At 45.8% G+C, this 21,905-nt stretch overlaps 6 non-coding genes across 6 annotated transcripts; all 6 read right to left on the reverse strand.

Moving 5' to 3' along the window:
* Window positions 1–2,912: 2,912 nt before the first annotated feature.
* Window positions 2,913–2,985, reverse strand: trnav-uac (transfer RNA valine (anticodon UAC)). Its single transcript has one exon. It is a non-coding gene; the product is annotated as a tRNA-Val (tRNA).
* Window positions 2,986–6,299: 3,314 nt separating this feature from the next.
* On the reverse strand, window positions 6,300–6,372 carry trnav-uac (transfer RNA valine (anticodon UAC)). The gene has a single exon. It is a non-coding gene; the product is annotated as a tRNA-Val (tRNA).
* Window positions 6,373–9,686: 3,314 nt separating this feature from the next.
* On the reverse strand, window positions 9,687–9,759 carry trnav-uac (transfer RNA valine (anticodon UAC)). Its single transcript has one exon. It is a non-coding gene; the product is annotated as a tRNA-Val (tRNA).
* Window positions 9,760–13,073: 3,314 nt separating this feature from the next.
* Window positions 13,074–13,146, reverse strand: trnav-uac (transfer RNA valine (anticodon UAC)). The gene has a single exon. It is a non-coding gene; the product is annotated as a tRNA-Val (tRNA).
* A 3,335-nt stretch (window positions 13,147–16,481) lies between these two features.
* Window positions 16,482–16,554, reverse strand: trnav-uac (transfer RNA valine (anticodon UAC)). The gene has a single exon. It is a non-coding gene; the product is annotated as a tRNA-Val (tRNA).
* Window positions 16,555–19,890: 3,336 nt separating this feature from the next.
* trnav-uac (transfer RNA valine (anticodon UAC)) lies at window positions 19,891–19,963 on the reverse strand. Its single transcript has one exon. It is a non-coding gene; the product is annotated as a tRNA-Val (tRNA).
* Between the last annotated feature and the right edge of the window lie 1,942 nt (window positions 19,964–21,905).

Below are 21,905 nucleotides of genomic sequence, written 5' to 3' on the forward strand. Positions count from 1 at the left end.
TCAATTTCGATTCTTGCTTTACTGAATGATTTCACCCATTGCTCGAACAGGACAACTTTCACATTTACACGGAACACGAAACACACCGGACTACAGGGAAAATGCACAAAGCTGAGCAGGCCGTGTTCCACATCATACCGTGCAGCATCGTTTCAGTCACTGTGTCTGTTCCAGATGCCACTTTCCTTGCCTTTTACCTTAACCGTGCCATTCACTGCAGAGATGTCCACACCTGGACATGAGCCACATGGATATCAACTGAGTTGGAAACCTGTGTGGGAATCGACAAGGAGCGACTCAATACATTTTGCTAAACTCCATGGTGCTTATTAGAAATGCAGTTTCTGTCCAAGTCAATCGAAAAGGCAGTTTCTGAACAGAGTAACAGAAGTTACTGCTCACCCCACCCCCACTCCGGGAGAGGTGCTAACTGCCCTTGAGTGCTTTTTGTTCTCGATGTGAAGAGCTCTCACACATGAGTCACCTTCACGTCTCTTGCTGCTGAGTTACTTACAAAGAAGGAATTTCAGCAGAGCTGCAACTGCCTCACTTTCCCACTCGCTCTCCCCGTTTACATTTTCCTGCTCGTCAGTGATTTAAAGAAAACCAAAAGGATGCGATGTCATTCTGTAGCCTCTCTGTCGATTCCTCCGTTTAAGTTCCAACACGGCTTAGATCTCAGGACGCATTTTAATACTAGCGACGTTATGAAAGCACAAGTTCAAATGTTCCTCTGAGAGTGTAATTTCTTTCATTGCTGTTGCTGAATGAATGAGTCACTAACGAGCGCACTGATCCAAACCATGATTCAGCACCTCTGCTGCCAATTCTCGCACGTTGAATAACGACAGGCGGCTTCCAAATGAGGTCTTTCAGATACGACTTTGGGCTACATTTGACAGACAGACTAGTTCAGGAATCCGTGGTGTACTGTGACACCAGCGCGTCAGCTTCTTCCCTGTCTTTGAACCGGCCTGCCTGCACAAGGAATGCAAATGCGGTACTGCTTTTGGTGGAAGATTCAGAACGCGGTAACTACACTCTGAAGCAGAATGTCATATGATCAGACCCAGGTTGGAGAAAAACTTTACAATGCTTTGCAAACTAATTTAATGGAATTGCATCACATTTCACAAAGAGAGCAGATTTGTTCGAGCATTTTCGATGGCAGGTTTGCAGATGGGAGAGCAAGCAAGAAAGCTCCGTTCTTGTCCGTGTAAAAGGCTGCAAGTGAAGAACAAAGCAGTCTCGGCCCAGTTTCGACCGGGGTAACTTTCGCGTGTTAGGCGACCGTGATGACCACTCCACTACAGAAACTGGCCTCAGCAGGGCGCGCTGCAGCTCGGTGGCATCCAGCACTGAAAGTTGAAGCCATTCTACGTTTCACCTTTCTTTTTCCAATAGCTCGTTGTTATCCTGGGTAATTGACATCTTGAAAAAGTTAAAAAACAATAGACGTGAAATTTGTGACAAAATATAGACAAGGATGTCGTCAATGTTCGGACTGTAGGGTGAAGTGGAATAGGCTGGGACAACTTTCCCGGCAGCATAACGGCTGCGACATGATTTTATGGAAGGGTTGTAAACTGAGTATTTACGTGTTTTACCCAAGCTAGGGTGAGTTGGAAACTCGAGAGCATAGGTTTAAGGTGAGTGGTCAGAAATTGACAAAGGACCCCGAGGCACATTTCCCACCAACAAGGTTATGGGTGTATGGAATGAGCTACCAGAGGGAGTGGAGGAGGCTATTACACTCAGAAAATTGCAATGGTAATCGGATGAGTTTCTGGAATACGATGGGTTTTGAGGGATTGAGGCCAAATGCTGTGGAACGGGACTTGTTTCATTTTGTTTATGTGGTGAGCATGGATGAGATACACCGAAGTATCTGTTTCCACGCGGTGTACCCCAATAACCTTGTGTTGCTTACACCGGTTTTAAAGGATTACTTTCTAGCGGAGCTTTCCATCGCAGTCTGTGGCACAATCATTTAGTCTGTTCGACTGCTCACGGGAAAGGTAGTATTGTGAAACACTGCAGAAACAAACGACTTCCTTACTTTTGCTCCGACTGACCATACTTCGTGAAATTTTCCCAGATCCTCAGTTGAGGATTTTTGCTGCTGGAAGTTACCGCAGAACCCGTGTTAAATCGTAACGTATTGAGCGAATCGCAAACAGAAAGCATTTAACACGGAACACAATCAAAGCTGGCATAGCTAAAGCATATTCAGACACAGCGAAGCATGAACGCTAAATGTGAGAGAGTCCGAGGTCAAGAGGCATAAAGTAATCTCACAACTAACAACAGGTCAATTCCAAACTACTCTTTCAAACATACTGCAGCCTTAGTGCACCACCACTTCCCAGACAATGCTGAAAAGAGAGAAAGAACGAATATCATAAGTATGGGCCATAAAAAAAGTGAATTTCAACAATCACAGTCTCGATGAGATTACTTTTCCCTTCAGATGTCTCCAGGACGGAAACGATGGAAATGGGAGAAATTCAATAACATATTCATTGGAACGATTTTCCATTCGCCAGAAAGCCAAATAATGATGAATCGACTCACCGCAGGACTCTGTTTCACAACAGCGATGAAATAACAGTCTCCATTCGGTTCCAGTAAAAACTCAACTTGCCTGCAATGTAAAGCGAGAGTCGAAGCGATTACCATCACGACAGCAGAGAAACGTTGCAATAGTCAACACGTTTCCATACCACAGTTAAATACCCGGGGGAATCCAGGCAGCGGGGATCGAAGCAGCATTTTAACAGTGCTGCGGCGATGGAGTTGATCAGCTGAAATAGCAGTGGTGGGATTCGAACCCACACCCCTTTCAGGACTGGAACCTGGATCCAGCACATCAGACCGCTCGGCTTGTAAAAGGCTGCAATTGAGAACAAAGCAGTTTCTGCCCGGTTTCGAACTGGGGACCTTTCGCGTGTAAGGCGAACGTGATGACCACTACACTACAGAAACCGGCCTCAGCCGGCCGCGCTGCGGTTCTCTGGCACCCAGCACTGAAAGGTGAAGACATTCTCCGTTTCACCTTTCTTTTTCCAACAGCTCGTTGTTATCCAGGGGAATTGACATCTTGAAAACACTGCAGAAACAAACGATTTCCTTACTTTTGCTCCGACTGACCATGCCTCGTGAAATTTTCCAGATCCTCAGTTGAGGATCCTCCATGGTCCCTCTCCGACTCGCACAGCTGCTGGAATGTGCCCGGCTACAATGTCAATTTCGCAGCAGATCATGAAAGCCCATCAATCCGGACAAAAATCAATAGTAAGCTGAGTCTATCTTCTCAGACTCTTTCAGCGACAAATGTATCTGTGACTGCGTGAGAATATATGTTCGGTTATGATTTGGTCAAATCACCATGAGCTGCTTGACATTACTTCAATTTCGATTCTTGCTTGACTGAATGATTTCACCCATTGCTCGAACAGGACAACTTTCACATTTACACGGAACACGAAACACACCGGACTACAGGGAAAATGCACAAAGCTGAGCAGGCCGTGTTCCACATCATACCGTGCAGCATCGTTTCAGTCACTTTCCTTGCCTTTTACCTTAACCGTGCCATTCACTGCAGAGATGTCCACACCTGGACATGAGCCACATGGATATCAACTGAGTTGGAAACCTGTGTGGGAATCGACAAGGAGCGACTCAATACATTTTGCTAAACTCCATGGTGCTTATTAGAAATGCAGTTTCTGTCCAAGTCAATCGAAAAGGCAGTTTCTGAACAGAGTAACAGAAGTTACTGCTCACCCCACCCCCACTCCGGGAGAGGTGCTAACTGCCCTTGAGTGCTTTTTGTTCTCGATGTGAAGAGCTCTCACACATGAGTCACCTTCACGTCTCTTGCTGCTGAGTTACTTACAAAGAAGGAATTTCAGCAGAGCTGCAACTGCCTCACTTTCCCACTCGCTCTCCCCGTTTACATTTTCCTGCTCGTCAGTGATTTAAAGAAAACCAAAAGGATGCGATGTCATTCTGTAGCCTCTCTGTCGATTCCTCCGTTTAAGTTCCAACACGGCTTAGATCTCAGGACGCATTTTAATACTAGCGACGTTATGAAAGCACAAGTTCAAATGTTCCTCTGAGAGTGTAATTTCTTTCATTGCTGTTGCTGAATGAATGAGTCACTAACGAGCGCACTGATCCAAACCATGATTCAGCACCTCTGCTGCCAATTCTCGCACGTTGAATAACGACAGGCGGCTTCCAAATGAGGTCTTTCAGATACGACTTTGGGCTACATTTGACAGACAGACTAGTTCAGGAATCCGTGGTGTACTGTGACACCAGCGCGTCAGCTTCTTCCCTGTCTTTGAACCGGCCTGCCTGCACAAGGAATGCAAATGCGGTACTGCTTTTGGTGGAAGATTCAGAACGCGGTAACTACACTCTGAAGCAGAATGTCATATGATCAGACCCAGGTTGGAGAAAAACTTTACAATGCTTTGCAAACTAATTTAATGGAATTGCATCACATTTCACAAAGAGAGCAGATTTGTTCGAGCATTTTCGATGGCAGGTTTGCAGATGGGAGAGCAAGCAAGAAAGCTCCGTTCTTGTCCGTGTAAAAGGCTGCAAGTGAAGAACAAAGCAGTCTCGGCCCAGTTTCGACCGGGGGAACTTTCGCGTGTTAGGCGACCGTGATGACCACTCCACTACAGAAACTGGCCTCAGCAGGGCGCGCTGCAGCTCGGTGGCATCCAGCACTGAAAGTTGAAGCCATTCTACGTTTCACCTTTCTTTTTCCAATAGCTCGTTGTTATCCTGGGTAATTGACATCTTGAAAAAGTTAAAAAACAATAGACGTGAAATTTGTGACAAAATATAGACAAGGATGTCGTCAATGTTCGGACTGTAGGGTGAAGTGGAATAGGCTGGGACAACTTTCCCGGCAGCATAACGGCTGCGACATGATTTTATGGAAGGGTTGTAAACTGAGTATTTACGTGTTTTACCCAAGCTAGGGTGAGTTGGAAACTCGAGAGCATAGGTTTAAGGTGAGTGGTCAGAAATTGACAAAGGACCCCGAGGCACATTTCCCACCAACAAGGTTATGGGTGTATGGAATGAGCTACCAGAGGGAGTGGAGGAGGCTATTACACTCAGAAAATTGCAATGGTAATCGGATGAGTTTCTGGAATACGATGGGTTTTGAGGGATTGAGGCCAAATGCTGTGGAACGGGACTTGTTTCATTTTGTTTATGTGGTGAGCATGGATGAGATACACCGAAGTATCTGTTTCCACGCGGTGTACCCCAATAACCTTGTGTTGCTTACACCGGTTTTAAAGGATTACTTTCTAGCGGAGCTTTCCATCGCAGTCTGTGGCACAATCATTTAGTCTGTTCGACTGCTCACGGGAAAGGTAGTATTGTGAAACACTGCAGAAACAAACGACTTCCTTACTTTTGCTCCGACTGACCATACTTCGTGAAATTTTCCCAGATCCTCAGTTGAGGATTTTTGCTGCTGGAAGTTACCGCAGAACCCGTGTTAAATCGTAACGTATTGAGCGAATCGCAAACAGAAAGCATTTAACACGGAACACAATCAAAGCTGGCATAGCTAAAGCATATTCAGACACAGCGAAGCATGAACGCTAAATGTGAGAGAGTCCGAGGTCAAGAGGCATAAAGTAATCTCACAACTAACAACAGGTCAATTCCAAACTACTCTTTCAAACATACTGCAGCCTTAGTGCACCACCACTTCCCAGACAATGCTGAAAAGAGAGAAAGAACGAATATCATAAGTATGGGCCATAAAAAAAGTGAATTTCAACAATCACAGTCTCGATGAGATTACTTTTCCCTTCAGATGTCTCCAGGACGGAAACGATGGAAATGGGAGAAATTCAATAACATATTCATTGGAACGATTTTCCAGTCGCCAGAAAGCCAAATAATGATGAATCGACTCACCGCAGGACTCTGTTTCACAACAGCGATGAAATAACAGTCTCCATTCGGTTCCAGTAAAAACTCAACTTGCCTGCAATGTAAAGCGAGAGTCGAAGCGATTACCATCACGACAGCAGAGAAACGTTGCAATAGTCAACACGTTTCCATACCACAGTTAAATACCCGGGGGAATCCAGGCAGCGGGGATCGAAGCAGCATTTTAACAGTGCTGCGGCGATGGAGTTGATCAGCTGAAATAGCAGTGGTGGGATTCGAACCCACACCCCTTTCAGGACTGGAACCTGGATCCAGCACATCAGACCGCTCGGCTTGTAAAAGGCTGCAATTGAGAACAAAGCAGTTTCTGCCCGGTTTCGAACTGGGGACCTTTCGCGTGTAAGGCGAACGTGATGACCACTACACTACAGAAACCGGCCTCAGCCGGCCGCGCTGCGGTTCTCTGGCACCCAGCACTGAAAGGTGAAGACATTCTCCGTTTCACCTTTCTTTTTCCAACAGCTCGTTGTTATCCAGGGGAATTGACATCTTGAAAACACTGCAGAAACAAACGATTTCCTTACTTTTGCTCCGACTGACCATGCCTCGTGAAATTTTCCAGATCCTCAGTTGAGGATCCTCCATGGTCCCTCTCCGACTCGCACAGCTGCTGGAATGTGCCCGGCTACAATGTCAATTTCGCAGCAGATCATGAAAGCCCATCAATCCGGACAAAAATCAATAGTAAGCTGAGTCTATCTTCTCAGACTCTTTCAGCGACAAATGTATCTGTGACTGCGTGAGAATATATGTTCGGTTATGATTTGGTCAAATCACCATGAGCTGCTTGACATTACTTCAATTTCGATTCTTGCTTTACTGAATGATTTCACCCATTGCTCGAACAGGACAACTTTCACATTTACACGGAACACGAAACACACCGGACTACAGGGAAAATGCACAAAGCTGAGCAGGCCGTGTTCCACATCATACCGTGCAGCATCGTTTCAGTCACTTTCCTTGCCTTTTACCTTAACCGTGCCATTCACTGCAGAGATGTCCACACCTGGACATGAGCCACATGGATATCAACTGAGTTGGAAACCTGTGTGGGAATCGACAAGGAGCGACTCAATACATTTTGCTAAACTCCATGGTGCTTATTAGAAATGCAGTTTCTGTCCAAGTCAATCGAAAAGGCAGTTTCTGAACAGAGTAACAGAAGTTACTGCTCACCCCACCCCCACTCCGGGAGAGGTGCTAACTGCCCTTGAGTGCTTTTTGTTCTCGATGTGAAGAGCTCTCACACATGAGTCACCTTCACGTCTCTTGCTGCTGAGTTACTTACAAAGAAGGAATTTCAGCAGAGCTGCAACTGCCTCACTTTCCCACTCGCTCTCCCCGTTTACATTTTCCTGCTCGTCAGTGATTTAAAGAAAACCAAAAGGATGCGATGTCATTCTGTAGCCTCTCTGTCGATTCCTCCGTTTAAGTTCCAACACGGCTTAGATCTCAGGACGCATTTTAATACTAGCGACGTTATGAAAGCACAAGTTCAAATGTTCCTCTGAGAGTGTAATTTCTTTCATTGCTGTTGCTGAATGAATGAGTCACTAACGAGCGCACTGATCCAAACCATGATTCAGCACCTCTGCTGCCAATTCTCGCACGTTGAATAACGACAGGCGGCTTCCAAATGAGGTCTTTCAGATACGACTTTGGGCTACATTTGACAGACAGACTAGTTCAGGAATCCGTGGTGTACTGTGACACCAGCGCGTCAGCTTCTTCCCTGTCTTTGAACCGGCCTGCCTGCACAAGGAATGCAAATGCGGTACTGCTTTTGGTGGAAGATTCAGAACGCGGTAACTACACTCTGAAGCAGAATGTCATATGATCAGACCCAGGTTGGAGAAAAACTTTACAATGCTTTGCAAACTAATTTAATGGAATTGCATCACATTTCACAAAGAGAGCAGATTTGTTCGAGCATTTTCGATGGCAGGTTTGCAGATGGGAGAGCAAGCAAGAAAGCTCCGTTCTTGTCCGTGTAAAAGGCTGCAAGTGAAGAACAAAGCAGTCTCGGCCCAGTTTCGACCGGGGTAACTTTCGCGTGTTAGGCGACCGTGATGACCACTCCACTACAGAAACTGGCCTCAGCAGGGCGCGCTGCAGCTCGGTGGCATCCAGCACTGAAAGTTGAAGCCATTCTACGTTTCACCTTTCTTTTTCCAATAGCTCGTTGTTATCCTGGGTAATTGACATCTTGAAAAAGTTAAAAAACAATAGACGTGAAATTTGTGACAAAATATAGACAAGGATGTCGTCAATGTTCGGACTGTAGGGTGAAGTGGAATAGGCTGGGACAACTTTCCCGGCAGCATAACGGCTGCGACATGATTTTATGGAAGGGTTGTAAACTGAGTATTTACGTGTTTTACCCAAGCTAGGGTGAGTTGGAAACTCGAGAGCATAGGTTTAAGGTGAGTGGTCAGAAATTGACAAAGGACCCCGAGGCACATTTCCCACCAACAAGGTTATGGGTGTATGGAATGAGCTACCAGAGGGAGTGGAGGAGGCTATTACACTCAGAAAATTGCAATGGTAATCGGATGAGTTTCTGGAATACGATGGGTTTTGAGGGATTGAGGCCAAATGCTGTGGAACGGGACTTGTTTCATTTTGTTTATGTGGTGAGCATGGATGAGATACACCGAAGTATCTGTTTCCACGCGGTGTACCCCAATAACCTTGTGTTGCTTACACCGGTTTTAAAGGATTACTTTCTAGCGGAGCTTTCCATCGCAGTCTGTGGCACAATCATTTAGTCTGTTCGACTGCTCACGGGAAAGGTAGTATTGTGAAACACTGCAGAAACAAACGACTTCCTTACTTTTGCTCCGACTGACCATACTTCGTGAAATTTTCCCAGATCCTCAGTTGAGGATTTTTGCTGCTGGAAGTTACCGCAGAACCCGTGTTAAATCGTAACGTATTGAGCGAATCGCAAACAGAAAGCATTTAACACGGAACACAATCAAAGCTGGCATAGCTAAAGCATATTCAGACACAGCGAAGCATGAACGCTAAATGTGAGAGAGTCCGAGGTCAAGAGGCATAAAGTAATCTCACAACTAACAACAGGTCAATTCCAAACTACTCTTTCAAACATACTGCAGCCTTAGTGCACCACCACTTCCCAGACAATGCTGAAAAGAGAGAAAGAACGAATATCATAAGTATGGGCCATAAAAAAAGTGAATTTCAACAATCACAGTCTCGATGAGATTACTTTTCCCTTCAGATGTCTCCAGGACGGAAACGATGGAAATGGGAGAAATTCAATAACATATTCATTGGAACGATTTTCCAGTCGCCAGAAAGCCAAATAATGATGAATCGACTCACCGCAGGACTCTGTTTCACAACAGCGATGAAATAACAGTCTCCATTCGGTTCCAGTAAAAACTCAACTTGCCTGCAATGTAAAGCGAGAGTCGAAGCGATTACCATCACGACAGCAGAGAAACGTTGCAATAGTCAACACGTTTCCATACCACAGTTAAATACCCGGGGGAATCCAGGCAGCGGGGATCGAAGCAGCATTTTAACAGTGCTGCGGCGATGGAGTTGATCAGCTGAAATAGCAGTGGTGGGATTCGAACCCACACCCCTTTCAGGACTGGAACCTGGATCCAGCACATCAGACCGCTCGGCTTGTAAAAGGCTGCAATTGAGAACAAAGCAGTTTCTGCCCGGTTTCGAACTGGGGACCTTTCGCGTGTAAGGCGAACGTGATGACCACTACACTACAGAAACCGGCCTCAGCCGGCCGCGCTGCGGTTCTCTGGCACCCAGCACTGAAAGGTGAAGACATTCTCCGTTTCACCTTTCTTTTTCCAACAGCTCGTTGTTATCCAGGGGAATTGACATCTTGAAAACACTGCAGAAACAAACGATTTCCTTACTTTTGCTCCGACTGACCATGCCTCGTGAAATTTTCCAGATCCTCAGTTGAGGATCCTCCATGGTCCCTCTCCGACTCGCACAGCTGCTGGAATGTGCCCGGCTACAATGTCAATTTCGCAGCAGATCATGAAAGCCCATCAATCCGGACAAAAATCAATAGTAAGCTGAGTCTATCTTCTCAGACTCTTTCAGCGACAAATGTATCTGTGACTGCGTGAGAATATATGTTCGGTTATGATTTGGTCAAATCACCATGAGCTGCTTGACATTACTTCAATTTCGATTCTTGCTTTACTGAATGATTTCACCCATTGCTCGAACAGGACAACTTTCACATTTACACGGAACACGAAACACACCGGACTACAGGGAAAATGCACAAAGCTGAGCAGGCCGTGTTCCACATCATACCGTGCAGCATCGTTTCAGTCACTTTCCTTGCCTTTTACCTTAACCGTGCCATTCACTGCAGAGATGTCCACACCTGGACATGAGCCACATGGATATCAACTGAGTTGGAAACCTGTGTGGGAATCGACAAGGAGCGACTCAATACATTTTGCTAAACTCCATGGTGCTTATTAGAAATGCAGTTTCTGTCCAAGTCAATCGAAAAGGCAGTTTCTGAACAGAGTAACAGAAGTTACTGCTCACCCCACCCCCACTCCGGGAGAGGTGCTAACTGCCCTTGAGTGCTTTTTGTTCTCGATGTGAAGAGCTCTCACACATGAGTCACCTTCACGTCTCTTGCTGCTGAGTTACTTACAAAGAAGGAATTTCAGCAGAGCTGCAACTGCCTCACTTTCCCACTCGCTCTCCCCGTTTACATTTTCCTGCTCGTCAGTGATTTAAAGAAAACCAAAAGGATGCGATGTCATTCTGTAGCCTCTCTGTCGATTCCTCCGTTTAAGTTCCAACACGGCTTAGATCTCAGGACGCATTTTAATACTAGCGACGTTATGAAAGCACAAGTTCAAATGTTCCTCTGAGAGTGTAATTTCTTTCATTGCTGTTGCTGAATGAATGAGTCACTAACGAGCGCACTGATCCAAACCATGATTCAGCACCTCTGCTGCCAATTCTCGCACGTTGAATAACGACAGGCGGCTTCCAAATGAGGTCTTTCAGATACGACTTTGGGCTACATTTGACAGACAGACTAGTTCAGGAATCCGTGGTGTACTGTGACACCAGCGCGTCAGCTTCTTCCCTGTCTTTGAACCGGCCTGCCTGCACAAGGAATGCAAATGCGGTACTGCTTTTGGTGGAAGATTCAGAACGCGGTAACTACACTCTGAAGCAGAATGTCATATGATCAGACCCAGGTTGGAGAAAAACTTTACAATGCTTTGCAAACTAATTTAATGGAATTGCATCACATTTCACAAAGAGAGCAGATTTGTTCGAGCATTTTCGATGGCAGGTTTGCAGATGGGAGAGCAAGCAAGAAAGCTCCGTTCTTGTCCGTGTAAAAGGCTGCAAGTGAAGAACAAAGCAGTCTCGGCCCAGTTTCGACCGGGGTAACTTTCGCGTGTTAGGCGACCGTGATGACCACTCCACTACAGAAACTGGCCTCAGCAGGGCGCGCTGCAGCTCGGTGGCATCCAGCACTGAAAGTTGAAGCCATTCTACGTTTCACCTTTCTTTTTCCAATAGCTCGTTGTTATCCTGGGTAATTGACATCTTGAAAAAGTTAAAAAACAATAGACGTGAAATTTGTGACAAAATATAGACAAGGATGTCGTCAATGTTCGGACTGTAGGGTGAAGTGGAATAGGCTGGGACAACTTTCCCGGCAGCATAACGGCTGCGACATGATTTTATGGAAGGGTTGTAAACTGAGTATTTACGTGTTTTACCCAAGCTAGGGTGAGTTGGAAACTCGAGAGCATAGGTTTAAGGTGAGTGGTCAGAAATTGACAAAGGACCCCGAGGCACATTTCCCACCAACAAGGTTATGGGTGTATGGAATGAGCTACCAGAGGGAGTGGAGGAGGCTATTACACTCAGAAAATTGCAATGGTAATCGGATGAGTTTCTGGAATACGATGGGTTTTGAGGGATTGAGGCCAAATGCTGTGGAACGGGACTTGTTTCATTTTGTTTATGTGGTGAGCATGGATGAGATACACCGAAGTATCTGTTTCCACGCGGTGTACCCCAATAACCTTGTGTTGCTTACACCGGTTTTAAAGGATTACTTTCTAGCGGAGCTTTCCATCGCAGTCTGTGGCACAATCATTTAGTCTGTTCGACTGCTCACGGGAAAGGTAGTATTGTGAAACACTGCAGAAACAAACGACTTCCTTACTTTTGCTCCGACTGACCATACTTCGTGAAATTTTCCCAGATCCTCAGTTGAGGATTTTTGCTGCTGCAAGTTACCGCAGAACCCGTGTTAAATCGTAACGTATTGAGCGAATCGCAAACAGAAAGCATTTAACACGGAACACAATCAAAGCTGGCATAGCTAATGCATATTCAGACACAGCGAAGCATGAACGCTAAATGTGAGAGAGTCCGAGGTCAAGAGGCATAAAGTAATCTCACAACTAACAACAGGTCAATTCCAAACTACTCTTTCAAACATACTGCAGCCTTAGTGCACCACCACTTCCCAGACAATGCTGAAAAGAGAGAAAGAACGAATATCATAAGTATGGGCCATAAAAAAAGTGAATTTCAACAATCACAGTCTCGATGAGATTACTTTTCCCTTCAGATGTCTCCAGGACGGAAACGATGGAAATGGGAGAAATTCAATAACATATTCATTGGAACGATTTTCCAGTCGCCAGAAAGCCAAATAATGATGAATCGACTCACCGCAGGACTCTGTTTCACAACAGCGATGAAATAACAGTCTCCATTCGGTTCCAGTAAAAACTCAACTTGCCTGCAATGTAAAGCGAGAGTCGAAGCGATTACCATCACGACAGCAGAGAAACGTTGCAATAGTCAACACGTTTCCATACCACAGTTAAATACCCGGGGGAATCCAGGCAGCGGGGATCGAAGCAGCATTTTAACAGTGCTGCGGCGATGGAGTTGATCAGCTGAAATAGCAGTGGTGGGATTCGAACCCACACCCCTTTCAGGACTGGAACCTGGATCCAGCACATCAGACCGCTCGGCTTGTAAAAGGCTGCAATTGAGAACAAAGCAGTTTCTGCCCGGTTTCGAACTGGGGACCTTTCGCGTGTAAGGCGAACGTGATGACCACTACACTACAGAAACCGGCCTCAGCCGGCCGCGCTGCGGTTCTCTGGCACCCAGCACTGAAAGGTGAAGACATTCTCCGTTGCACCTTTCTTTTTCCAACAGCTCGTTGTTATCCAGGGGAATTGACATCTTGAAAACACTGCAGAAACAAACGATTTCCTTACTTTTGCTCCGACTGACCATACCTCGTGAAATTTTCCAGATCCTCAGTTGAGGATCCTCCATGGTCCCTCTCCGACTCGCACAGCTGCTGGAATGTGCCCGGCTACAATGTCAATTTCGCAGCAGATCATGAAAGCCCATCAATCCGGACAAAAATCAATAGTAAGCTGAGTCTATCTTCTCAGACTCTTTCAGCGACAAATGTATCTGTGACTGCGTGAGAATATATGTTCGGTTATGATTTGGTCAAATCACCATGAGCTGCTTGACATTACTTCAATTTCGATTCTTGCTTTACTGAATGATTTCACCCATTGCTCGAACAGGACAACTTTCACATTTACACGGAACACGAAACACACCGGACTACAGGGAAAATGCACAAAGCTGAGCAGGCCGTGTTCCACATCATACCGTGCAGCATCGTTTCAGTCACTGTGTCTGTTCCAGATGCCACTTTCCTTGCCTTTTACCTTAACCGTGCCATTCACTGCAGAGATGTCCACACCTGGACATGAGCCACATGGATATCAACTGAGTTGGAAACCTGTGTGGGAATCGACAAGGAGCGACTCAATACATTTTGCTAAACTCCATGGTGCTTATTAGAAATGCAGTTTCTGTCCAAGTCAATCGAAAAGGCAGTTTCTGAACAGAGTAACAGAAGTTACTGCTCACCCCACCCCCACTCCGGGAGAGGTGCTAACTGCCCTTGAGTGCTTTTTGTTCTCGATGTGAAGAGCTCTCACACATGAGTCACCTTCACGTCTCTTGCTGCTGAGTTACTTACAAAGAAGGAATTTCAGCAGAGCTGCAACTGCCTCACTTTCCCACTCGCTCTCCCCGTTTACATTTTCCTGCTCGTCAGTGATTTAAAGAAAACCAAAAGGATGCGATGTCATTCTGTAGCCTCTCTGTCGATTCCTCCGTTTAAGTTCCAACACGGCTTAGATCTCAGGACGCATTTTAATACTAGCGACGTTATGAAAGCACAAGTTCAAATGTTCCTCTGAGAGTGTAATTTCTTTCATTGCTGTTGCTGAATGAATGAGTCACTAACGAGCGCACTGATCCAAACCATGATTCAGCACCTCTGCTGCCAATTCTCGCACGTTGAATAACGACAGGCGGCTTCCAAATGAGGTCTTTCAGATACGACTTTGGGCTACATTTGACAGACAGACTAGTTCAGGAATCCGTGGTGTACTGTGACACCAGCGCGTCAGCTTCTTCCCTGTCTTTGAACCGGCCTGCCTGCACAAGGAATGCAAATGCGGTACTGCTTTTGGTGGAAGATTCAGAACGCGGTAACTACACTCTGAAGCAGAATGTCATATGATCAGACCCAGGTTGGAGAAAAACTTTACAATGCTTTGCAAACTAATTTAATGGAATTGCATCACATTTCACAAAGAGAGCAGATTTGTTCGAGCATTTTCGATGGCAGGTTTGCAGATGGGAGAGCAAGCAAGAAAGCTCCGTTCTTGTCCGTGTAAAAGGCTGCAAGTGAAGAACAAAGCAGTCTCGGCCCAGTTTCGACCGGGGTAACTTTCGCGTGTTAGGCGACCGTGATGACCACTCCACTACAGAAACTGGCCTCAGCAGGGCGCGCTGCAGCTCGGTGGCATCCAGCACTGAAAGTTGAAGCCATTCTACGTTTCACCTTTCTTTTTCCAATAGCTCGTTGTTATCCTGGGTAATTGACATCTTGAAAAAGTTAAAAAAAAATAGACGTGAAATTTGTGACAAAATATAGACAAGGATGTCGTCAATGTTCGGACTGTAGAGTGAAGTGGAATAGGCTGGGACAACTTTCCCGGCAGCATAACGGCTGCGACATGATTTTATGGAAGGGTTGTAAACTGAGTATTTACGTGTTTTACCCAAGCTAGGGTGAGTTGGAAACTCGAGAGCATAGGTTTAAGGTGAGTGGTCAGAAATTGACAAAGGACCCCGAGGCACATTTCCCACCAACAAGGTTATGGGTGTATGGAATGAGCTACCAGAGGGAGTGGAGGAGGCTATTACACTCAGAAAATTGCAATGGTAATCGGATGAGTTTCTGGAATACGATGGGTTTTGAGGGATTGAGGCCAAATGCTGTGGAACGGGACTTGTTTCATTTTGTTTATGTGGTGAGCATGGATGAGATACACCGAAGTATCTGTTTCCACGCGGTGTACCCCAATAACCTTGTGTTGCTTACACCGGTTTTAAAGGATTACTTTCTAGCGGAGCTTTCCATCGCAGTCTGTGGCACAATCATTTAGTCTGTTCGACTGCTCACGGGAAAGGTAGTATTGTGAAACACTGCAGAAACAAACGACTTCCTTACTTTTGCTCCGACTGACCATACTTCGTGAAATTTTCCCAGATCCTCAGTTGAGGATTTTTGCTGCTGGAAGTTACCGCAGAACCCGTGTTAAATCGTAACGTATTGAGCGAATCGCAAACAGAAAGCATTTAACACGGAACACAATCAAAGCTGGCATAGCTAATGCATATTCAGACACAGCGAAGCATGAACGCTAAATGTGAGAGAGTCCGAGGTCAAGAGGCATAAAGTAATCTCACAACTAACAACAGGTCAATTCCAAACTACTCTTTCAAACATACTGCAGCCTTAGTGCACCACCACTTCCCAGACAATGCTGAAAAGAGAGAAAGAACGAATATCATAAGTATGGGCCATAAAAAAAGTGAATTTCAACAATCACAGTCTCGATGAGATTACTTTTCCCTTCAGATGTCTCCAGGACGGAAACGATGGAAATGGGAGAAATTCAATAACATATTCATTGGAACGATTTTCCATTCGCCAGAAAGCCAAATAATGATGAATCGACTCACCGCAGGACTCTGTTTCACAACAGCGATGAAATAACAGTCTCCATTCGGTTCCAGTAAAAACTCAACTTGCCTGCAATGTAAAGCGAGAGTCGAAGCGATTACCATCACGACAGCAGAGAAACGTTGCAATAGTCAACACGTTTCCATACCACAGTTCAATACCCGGGGGAGTCCAGGCAGCGTGGATCGAAGCAGCATTTTAACAGTGCTGCGGCGATGGAGTTGATCAGCTGAAATAGCAGTGGTGGGATTCGAACCCACACCCCTTTCAGGACTGGAACCTGGATCCAGCACATTAGACCGCTCGGCTTGTAAAAGGCTGCAATTGAGAACAAAGCAGTTTCTGCCCAGTTTCGAACTGGGGACCTTTCGCGTGTAAGGCGAACGTGATGACCACTACACTACAGAAACCGGCCGCAGCCGGCCGCGCTGCGGTTCTCTGGCACCCAGCACTGAAAGGTGAAGACATTCTCCGTTTCACCTTTCTTTTTCCAACAGCTCGTTGTTATCCAGGGGAATTGACATCTTGAAAACACTGCAGAAACAAACGATTTCCTTACTTTTGCTCCGACTGACCATACCTCGTGAAATTTTCCAGATCCTCAGTTGAGGATCCTCCATGGTCCCTCTCCGACTCGCACAGCTGCTGGAATGTGCCCGGCTACAATGTCAATTTCGCAGCAGATCATGAAAGCCCATCAATCCGGACAAAAATCAATAGTAAGCTGAGTCTATCTTCTCAGACTCTTTCAGCGACAAATGTATCTGTGACTGCGTGAGAATATATGTTCGGTTATGATTTGCTCAAATCACCATGAGCTGCTTGACATTACTTCAATTTCGATTCTTGCTTTACTGAATGATTTCACCCATTGCTCGAACAGGACAACTTTCACATTTACACGGAACACGAAACACACCGGACTACAGGGAAAATGCACAAAGCTGAGCAGGCCGTGTTCCACATCATACCGTGCAGCATCGTTTCAGTCACTGTGTCTGTTCCAGATGCCACTTTCCTTGCCTTTTACCTTAACCGTGCCATTCACTGCAGAGATGTCCACACCTGGACATGAGCCACATGGATATCAACTGAGTTGGAAACCTGTGTGGGAATCGACAAGGAGCGACTCAATACATTTTGCTAAACTCCATGGTGCTTATTAGAAATGCAGTTTCTGTCCAAGTCAATCGAAAAGGCAGTTTCTGAACAGAGTAACAGAAGTTACTGCTCACCCCACCCCCACTCCGGGAGAGGTGCTAACTGCCCTTGAGTGCTTTTTGTTCTCGATGTGAAGAGCTCTCACACATGAGTCACCTTCACGTCTCTTGCTGCTGAGTTACTTACAAAGAAGGAATTTCAGCAGAGCTGCAACTGCCTCACTTTCCCACTCGCTCTCCCCGTTTACATTTTCCTGCTCGTCAGTGATTTAAAGAAAACCAAAAGGATGCGATGTCATTCTGTAGCCTCTCTGTCGATTCCTCCGTTTAAGTTCCAACACGGCTTAGATCTCAGGACGCATTTTAATACTAGCGACGTTATGAAAGCACAAGTTCAAATGTTCCTCTGAGAGTGTAATTTCTTTCATTGCTGTTGCTGAATGAATGAGTCACTAACGAGCGCACTGATCCAAACCATGATTCAGCACCTCTGCTGCCAATTCTCGCACGTTGAATAACGACAGGCGGCTTCCAAATGAGGTCTTTCAGATACGACTTTGGGCTACATTTGACAGACAGACTAGTTCAGGAATCCGTGGTGTACTGTGACACCAGCGCGTCAGCTTCTTCCCTGTCTTTGAACCGGCCTGCCTGCACAAGGAATGCAAATGCGGTACTGCTTTTGGTGGAAGATTCAGAACGCGGTAACTACACTCTGAAGCAGAATGTCATATGATCAGACCCAGGTTGGAGAAAAACTTTACAATGCTTTGCAAACTAATTTAATGGAATTGCATCACATTTCACAAAGAGAGCAGATTTGTTCGAGCATTTTCGATGGCAGGTTTGCAGATGGGAGAGCAAGCAAGAAAGCTCCGTTCTTGTCCGTGTAAAAGGCTGCAAGTGAAGAACAAAGCAGTCTCGGCCCAGTTTCGACCGGGGTAACTTTCGCGTGTTAGGCGACCGTGATGACCACTCCACTACAGAAACTGGCCTCAGCAGGGCGCGCTGCAGCTCGGTGGCATCCAGCACTGAAAGTTGAAGCCATTCTACGTTTCACCTTTCTTTTTCCAATAGCTCGTTGTTATCCTGGGTAATTGACATCTTGAAAAAGTTTAAAAAAAAATAGACGTGAAATTTGTGACAAAATATAGACAAGGATGTCGTCAATGTTCGGACTGTAGAGTGAAGTGGAATAGGCTGGGACAACTTTCCCGGCAGCATAACGGCTGCGACATGATTTTATGGAAGGGTTGTAAACTGAGTATTTACGTGTTTTACCCAAGCTGGGGTGAGTTGGAAACTCGAGAGCATAGGTTTAAGGTGAGTGGTCAGAATTTGACAAAGGACCCCGAGGCACATTTCCCACCAACAAGGTTATGGGTGTATGGAATGAGCTACCAGAGGGAGTGGAGGAGGCTATTACACTCAGAAAATTGCAATGGTAATCGGATGAGTTTCTGGAATACGATGGGTTTTGAGGGATTGAGGCCAAATGCTGTGGAACGGGACTTGTTTCATTTTGTTTATGTGGTGAGCATGGATGAGATACACCGAAGTATCTGTTTCCACGCGGTGTACCCCAATAACCTTGTGTTGCTTACACCGGTTTTAAAGGATTACTTTCTAGCGGAGCTTTCCATCGCAGTCTGTGGCACAATCATTTAGTCTGTTCGACTGCTCACGGGAAAGGTAGTATTGTGAAACACTGCAGAAACAAACGACTTCCTTACTTTTGCTCCGACTGACCATACTTCGTGAAATTTTCCCAGATCCTCAGTTGAGGATTTTTGCTGCTGCAAGTTACCGCAGAACCCGTGTTAAATCGTAACGTATTGAGCGAATCGCAAACAGAAAGCATTTAACACGGAACACAATCAAAGCTGGCATAGCTAATGCATATTCAGACACAGCGAAGCATGAACGCTAAATGTGAGAGAGTCCGAGGTCAAGAGGCATAAAGTAATCTCACAACTAACAACAGGTCAATTCCAAACTACTCTTTCAAACATACTGCAGCCTTAGTGCACCACCACTTCCCAGACAATGCTGAAAAGAGAGAAAGAACGAATATCATAAGTATGGGCCATAAAAAAAGTGAATTTCAACAATCACAGTCTCGATGAGATTACTTTTCCCTTCAGATGTCTCCAGGACGGAAACGATGGAAATGGGAGAAATTCAATAACATATTCATTGGAACGATTTTCCATTCGCCAGAAAGCCAAATAATGATGAATCGACTCACCGCAGGACTCTGTTTCACAACAGCGATGAAATAACAGTCTCCATTCGGTTCCAGTAAAAACTCAACTTGCCTGCAATGTAAAGCGAGAGTCGAAGCGATTACCATCACGACAGCAGAGAAACGTTGCAATAGTCAACACGTTTCCATACCACAGTTAAATACCCGGGGGAATCCAGGCAGCGGGGATCGAAGCAGCATTTTAACAGTGCTGCGGCGATGGAGTTGATCAGCTGAAATAGCAGTGGTGGGATTCGACCCCACACCCCTTTCAGGACTGGAACCTGGATCCAGCACATTAGACCGCTCGGCTTGTAAAAGGCTGCAATTGAGAACAAAGCAGTTTCTGCCCAGTTTCGAACTGGGGACCTTTCGCGTGTAAGGCGAACGTGATGACCACTACACTACAGAAACCGGCCGCAGCCGGCCGCGCTGCGGTTCTCTGGCACCCAGCACTGAAAGGTGAAGACATTCTCCGTTTCACCTTTCTTTTTCCAACAGCTCGTTGTTATCCAGGGGAATTGACATCTTGAAAACACTGCAGAAACAAACGATTTCCTTACTTTTGCTCCGACTGACCATACCTCGTGAAATTTTCCAGATCCTCAGTTGAGGATCCTCCATGGTCCCTCTCCGACTCGCACAGCTGCTGGAATGTGCCCGGCTACAATGTCAATTTCGCAGCAGATCATGAAAGCCCATCAATCCGGACAAAAATCAATAGTAAGCTGAGTCTATCTTCTCAGACTCTTTCAGCGACAAATGTATCTGTGACTGCGTGAGAATATATGTTCGGTTATGATTTGCTCAAATCACCATGAGCTGCTTGACATTACTTCAATTTCGATTCTTGCTTTACTGAATGATTTCACCCATTGCTCGAACAGGACAACTTTCACATTTACGCGGAACACGAAACACACCGGACTACAGGGAAAATGCACAAAGCTGAGCAGGCCGTGTTCCACATCATACCGTGCAGCATCGTTTCAGTCACTGTGTCTGTTCGAGATGCCACTTTCCTTGCCTTTTACCTTAACCGTGCCATTCACTGCAGAGATGTCCACACCTGGACATGAGCCACATGGATATCAACTGAGTTGGAAACCTGTGTGGGAATCGACAAGGAGCGACTCAATACATTTTGCTAAACTCCATGGTGCTTATTAGAAATGCAGTTTCTGTCCAAGTCAATCGAAAAGGCAGTTTCTGAACAGAGTAACAGAAGTTACTGCTCACCCCACCCCCACTCCGGGAGAGGTGCTAACTGCCCTTGAGTGCTTTTTGTTCTCGATGTGAAGAGCTCTCACACATGAGTCACCTTCACGTCTCTTGCTGCTGAGTTACTTACAAAGAAGGAATTTCAGCAGAGCTGCAACTGCCTCACTTTCCCACTCGCTCTCCCCGTTTACATTTTCCTGCTCGTCAGTGATTTAAAGAAAACCAAAAGGATGCGATGTCATTCTGTAGCCTCTCTGTCGATTCCTCCGTTTAAGTTCCAACACGGCTTAGATCTCAGGACGCATTTTAATACTAGCGACGTTATGAAAGCACAAGTTCAAATGTTCCTCTGAGAGTGTAATTTCTTTCATTGCTGTTGCTGAATGAATGAGTCACTAACGAGCGCACTGATCCAAACCATGATTCAGCACCTCTGCTGCCAATTCTCGCACGTTGAATAACGACAGGCGGCTTCCAAATGAGGTCTTTCAGATACGACTTTGGGCTACATTTGACAGACAGACTAGTTCAGGAATCCGTGGTGTACTGTGACACCAGCGCGTCAGCTTCTTCCCTGTCTTTGAACCGGCCTGCCTGCACAAGGAATGCAAATGCGGTACTGCTTTTGGTGGAAGATTCAGAACGCGGTAACTACACTCTGAAGCAGAATGTCATATGATCAGACCCAGGTTGGAGAAAAACTTTACAATGCTTTGCAAACTAATTTAATGGAATTGCATCACATTTCACAAAGAGAGCAGATTTGTTCGAGCATTTTCGATGGCAGGTTTGCAGATGGGAGAGCAAGCAAGAAAGCTCCGTTCTTGTCCGTGTAAAAGGCTGCAAGTGAAGAACAAAGCAGTCTCGGCCCAGTTTCGACCGGGGTAACTTTCGCGTGTTAGGCGACCGTGATGACCACTCCACTACAGAAACTGGCCTCAGCAGGGCGCGCTGCAGCTCGGTGGCATCCAGCACTGAAAGTTGAAGCCATTCTACGTTTCACCTTTCTTTTTCCAATAGCTCGTTGTTATCCTGGGTAATTGACATCTTGAAAAAGTTAAAAAAAAATAGACGTGAAATTTGTGACAAAATATAGACAAGGATGTCGTCAATGTTCGGACTGTAGAGTGAAGTG

This window comes from Hemiscyllium ocellatum, chromosome 39 (assembly GCF_020745735.1).
Source record: "Hemiscyllium ocellatum isolate sHemOce1 chromosome 39, sHemOce1.pat.X.cur, whole genome shotgun sequence".
Lineage (NCBI taxonomy): Eukaryota > Metazoa > Chordata > Chondrichthyes > Orectolobiformes > Hemiscylliidae > Hemiscyllium > Hemiscyllium ocellatum.